We start from the raw sequence: 5,540 nt of genomic DNA on the forward strand, positions 1-5,540 counted from the left end.
CAAATCCCACCTCAGACAGAGCCCATTGAAAGTACCAAGCAATAACCAAGGAAACACGGTCAAGAGAGCATTACCAGTTGCCAGGATGGCGGAGCGGTCTAAGGCGTTGCGTTCAGGTCGCAGTCTCCCCAGGAGGCGTGGGTTCAAATCCCACCTCAGACAGTGCCCATTGAAAGTACCAAGCAAGAACAAAGCAAACACAGTCAAGAGAGCATTACCAGTTTCAAGCATAGCGGAGCGGTCTAAGGCGTTGCGTTCAGGTCGCAGTCTCCACAGGAGGCGTGGGTTCGAATCCCACCTCAGACAGAGCCCATTGAAAGTACCAAGCAATAACCAAGGAAACACGGTCAAGAGAGCATTACCAGTTGCCAGGATGGCGGAGCGGTCTCAGGCGTTGCGTTCAGGTCACAGTCTCCCCAGGAGGCGTGGGTTCGAATCCCACCTCAGACAGAGCCCATTGAAAGTACCAAGCAAGAACAAAGCAAACACAGTAAAGAGAGCATTACCAGGTGCCAGGATGGCGGAGCGGTCTAAGGCGTTGCGTTCAGGTCGCAGTCTCCCCAGGAGGCGTGGGTTCGAATCCCACCTCAGACAGAGCCCATTGAAAGTACCAAGCAAGAACAAAGCAAACACAGTCAAGAGAGCATTACCAGATGATAAGATGGCAGAGCGGTCTAAGGCGTTGCGTTCAGGTCGCAGTCTCCCCAGGAGGCGTGGGTTCAAATCCCACCTCAGACAGTGACCATTGAAAGTACCAAGCAAGAACAAAGCAAACACAGTCAAGAGAGCATTACCAGATGCCAGCATAGCGGAGCGGTCTAAGGTGTTGCGTTCAGGTCGCAGTCTCCCCAGGAGGCGTGGGTTCGAATCCCACCTCAGACAGAGCCCATTGAAAGTACCAAGCAAGAACAAAGCAAACACATTCAAGAGAGCATTACCAGTTGCCAGGATGGCGGAGCGGTCTAAGGCGTTGCGTTCAGGTCGCAGTCTCCCCAGGAGGCGTGGGTTCAAATCCCACCTCAGACAGTGCCCATTGAAAGTACCAAGCAAGAACAAAGCAAACACAGTCAAGAGAGCATTACCAGTTTCAAGCATAGCGGAGCGGTCTAAGGCGTTGCGTTCAGGTCGCAGTCTCCACAGGAGGCGTGGGTTCGAATCCCACCTCAGACAGAGCCCATTGAAAGTACCAAGCAATAACCAAGGAAACACGGTCAAGAGAGCATTACCAGTTGCCAGGATGGCGGAGCGGTCTCAGGCGTTGCGTTCAGGTCACAGTCTCCCCAGGAGGCGTGGGTTCGAATCCCACCTCAGACAGAGCCCATTGAAAGTACCAAGCAAGAACAAAGCAAACACAGTAAAGAGAGCATTACCAGGTGCCAGGATGGCGGAGCGGTCTAAGGCGTTGCGTTCAGGTCGCAGTCTCCCCAGGAGGCGTGGGTTCGAATCCCACCTCAGACAGAGCCCATTGAAAGTACCAAGCAAGAACAAAGCAAACACAGTCAAGAGAGCATTACCAGTTGCAAGCATAGCGGAGCGGTCTAAAGCGTTGCGTTCAGGTCGCAGTCTCCACAGGAGGCGTGGGTTCGAATCCCACCTCAGACAGAGCCCATTGAAAGTACCAAGCAATAACCAAGGAAACACGGTCAAGAGAGCATTACCAGTTGCCAGGATGGCGGAGCGGTCTAAGGCGTTGTGTTCAGGTCACAGTCTCCCCAGGAGGCGTGGGTTCGAATCCCACCTCAGACAGAGCCCATTGAAAGTACCAAGCAAGAACAAAGCAAACACAGTCAAGAGAGCATTACCAGTTGCAAGCATAGCGGAGCGGTCTAAGGCGTTGCGTTCAGGTCGCAGTCTCCACAGGAGGCGTGGGTTCGAATCCCACCTCAGACAGAGCCCATTGAAAGTACCAAGCAATAACCAAGGAAACACGGTCAAGAGAGCATTACCAGTTGCCAGGATGGCGGAGCGGTCTAAGGCGTTGTGTTCAGGTCACAGTCTCCCCAGGAGGCGTGGGTTCGAATCCCACCTCAGACAGAGCCCATTGAAAGTACCTAGCAAGAACAAAGCAAACACAGTAAAGAGAGCATTACCAGGTGCCAGGATGGCGGAGCGGTCTAAGGCGTTGCGTTCAGGTCGCAGTCTCCCCAGGAGGTGTGGGTTCGAATCCCACCTCAGACAGAGCCCATTGAAAGTACCAAGCAAGAACAAAGGAAACACAGTCAAGAAAGCATTACCAGTTGCCAGGATGGCGGTGCGGTCTAAGGCGTTGCGTTCAGGTCGCAGTCTCCCCAGGAGGCGTGGGTTCGAATCCCACCTCAGACAGAGCCCATTGAAAGTACCAAGCAAGAACAAAGCAAACACAGTCAAGAGAGCATTACCAGATGATAAGATGGCAGAGCGGTCTAAGGCGTTGCGTTCAGGTCGCAGTCTCCCCAGGAGGCGTGGGTTCAAATCCCACCTCAGACAGTGACCATTGAAAGTACCAAGCAAGAACAAAGCAAACACAGTCAAGAGAGCATTACCAGATGCCAGCATAGCGGAGCGGTCTAAGGTGTTGCGTTCAGGTCGCAGTCTCCCCAGGAGGCGTGGGTTCGAATCCCACCTCAGACAGAGCCCATTGAAAGTACCAAGCAAGAACAAAGCAAACACATTCAAGAGAGCATTACCAGTTGCCAGGATTGCAGAGCGGTCGAAGGCGCTGCGTTCAGGTCGCAGTCTCCCCAGGAGGCGTGGGTTCGAATCCCACCTCAGACAGAGCCCATTGAAAGTACCAAGCAATGACAAAGGAAACACGGTCAAGAGAGCATTACCAGTTGCCAGGATGGCGGAGCGGTCTAAGGCGTTGCGGTCAGGTCACAGTCTCCCCAGGAGGCGTGGGTTCGAATCCCACCTCAGACAGAGCCCATTGAAAGTACCAAGCAAGAACAAAGGAAACACAGTCAAGAAAGCATTACCAGTTGCCAGGATGGCGGAGCGGTCTAAGGCGTTGCGTTCAGGTCGCAGTCTCCCCAGGAGGCGTGGGTTCGAATCCCACCTCAGACAGAGCCCATTGAAAGTACCAAGCAAGAAGAAAGCAAACACAGTCAAGAGAGCATTACCAGCTGCAAGGACGGCGGAGCGGTCTTCGGCGTTGCGTTCAGGTCGCAGTCTCCCCAGGAGGCGTGGGTTCGAATCCCACCTCAGACAGAGCCCATTGAAAGTACCAAGCAAGAAGAAAGCAAACACAGTCAAGAGAGCATTAACAGCTGCCAGTATGGCGGAGCGGTCTAAGGCGTTGCGTTCAGGTCGCAGTCTCCCCTGGAGGCGTGGGTTCGAATCCCACCTCAGACAGAGCCCGTTGAAAGTACCAAGCAATAACAAAGCAAACACAGTCAAGAGAGCATTACCAGCTGCCAGGATGGCAGAGCGGTCTAAGGCGTTGCGTTCAGGTCACAGTCTCCCCAGGAGGCGTGGGTTCGAATCCCACCTCAGACAGAGCCCATTGAAAGTACCAAGCAAGAACAAAGCAAACACAGTCAAGAGAGCAGTACCAGATGATAAGATGGCAGAGCGGTCTAAGGCGTTGCGTTCAGGTCGCAGTCTCCCCAGGAGGCGTGGGTTCAAATCCCACCTCAGACAGTGCCCATTGAAAGTACCAAGCAAGAACAATAGCAAACACAGTCAAGAGAGCATTACCAGTTGCCAGCATAGCGGAGCGGTCTAAGGCGTTGCGTCCAGGTAGCAGTCTCCACAGGAGGCGTGGGTTCGAATCCCACCTCAGACAGAGCCCATTGAAAGTACCAAGCAATAACCAAGGAAACACGGTCAAGAGAGCATTACCAGTTGCCAGGATGGCGGAGCGGTCTAAGGCGTTGCGTTCAGGTCACAGTCTCCCCAGGAGGCGTGGGTTCGAATCCCACCTCAGACAGAGCCCATTGAAAGTACCAAGCAAGAACAAAGCAAACACAGTAAAGAGAGCATTACCAGGTGCCAGGATGGTGGAGCGGTCTAAGGCGTTGCGTTCAGGTTGCAGTCTCCCCAGGAGGCGTGGGTTCGAATCCCACCTCAGACAGAGCCCATTGAAAGTACCAAGCAAGAACAAAGGAAACACAGTCAAGAAAGCATTACCAGTTGCCAGGATGGCGGAGCGGTCTAAGGCGATGCGTTCAGGTCGCAGTCTCCCCAGGAGGCGTGGGTTCGAATCCCACCTCAGACAGAGCCCATTGAAAGTACCAAGCAAGAACAAAGCAAACACGGTCATGAGAGCATTACCAGTTGCCAGGATGGCGGAGCGGTCTAAGGCGTTGCGTTCAGGACGCAGTCTCCACAGGAGGCGTGGGTTCGAATCCCACCTCAGACAGAGCCCATTGAAAGTACCAAGCAATAACCAAGGAAACACGGTCAAGAGAGCATTACCAGTTGCCAGGATGGCGGAGCGGTCTAAGGCGTTGCGGTCAGGTCACAGTCTCCCTAGGAGGCGTGGGTTCGAATCCCACCTCAGACAGAGCCCATTGAAAGTACCAAGCAAGAACAAAGCAAACACAGTAAAGAGAGCATTACCAGGTGCCAGGATGGCGGAGCGGTCTAAGGCGTTGCGTTCAGGTCACAGTCTCCCCAGGAGGCGTGGGTTCGAATCCCACCTCAGACAGAGCCCATTGAAAGTACCAAGCAAGAACAAAGCAAACACAGTAAAGAGAGCATTACAAGGTGCCAGGATGGCGGAGCGGTCTAAGGCGTTGCGTTCAGGTCGCAGTCTCCCCAGGAGGCGTGGGTTCGAATCCCACCTCAGACATAGCCCATTGAAAGTACCAAGCAAGAACAAAGGAAACACAGTCAAGAAAGCATTACCAGTTGCCAGGATGGCGGAGCGGTCTAAGGCGTTGCGTTCAGGTCGCAGTCTCCCCAGGAGGCGTGGGTTCGAATCCCACCTCAGACAGAGCCCATTGAAAGTACCAAGCAAGAACAAAGCAAACACAGTCAAGAGAGCATTACCAGATGATAAGATGGCAGAGCGGTCTAAGGCGTTGCGTTCAGGTCGCAGTCTCCCCAGGAGGCGTGGGTTCAAATCCCACCTCAGACAGTGACCATTGAAAGTACCAAGCAAGAACAAAGCAAACACAGTCAAGAGAGCATTACCAGATGCCAGCATAGCGGAGCGGTCTAAGGCGTTGCATTCAGGTCGCAGTGTCCCCAGGAGGCGTGGGTTCGAATCCCACCTCAGACAGTGCCCATTGAAAGTACCAAGCAAGAACAAAGGAAACACGGTCAAGAGAGCATTACAAGGTGCCAGGATGGCGGAGCGGTCTAAGGCGTTGCGTTCAGGTCGCAGTCTCCCCAGGAGGCGTGGGTTCGAATCCCACCTCAGACAGAGCCCATTGAAAGTACCAAGCAAGAACAAAGCAAACACATTCAAGAGAGCATTACCAGTTGCCAGGATTGCAGAGCGGTCTAAGGCGCTGCGTTCAGGTCGCCGTCTCCCCAGCAGGCGTGGGTTCAAATCCCACCTCAGACAGAGCCCATTGAAAGTACCAAGCAAGAACAAAGCAAACACAGTCAAGAGA

This window comes from Idiotropiscis lumnitzeri, unplaced genomic scaffold (assembly GCF_059441095.1).
Source record: "Idiotropiscis lumnitzeri isolate Australia: NSW breed Sydney's pygmy pipehorse unplaced genomic scaffold, RoL_Ilum_1.0 HiC_scaffold_72, whole genome shotgun sequence".
Classification (NCBI taxonomy): domain Eukaryota; kingdom Metazoa; phylum Chordata; class Actinopteri; order Syngnathiformes; family Syngnathidae; genus Idiotropiscis; species Idiotropiscis lumnitzeri.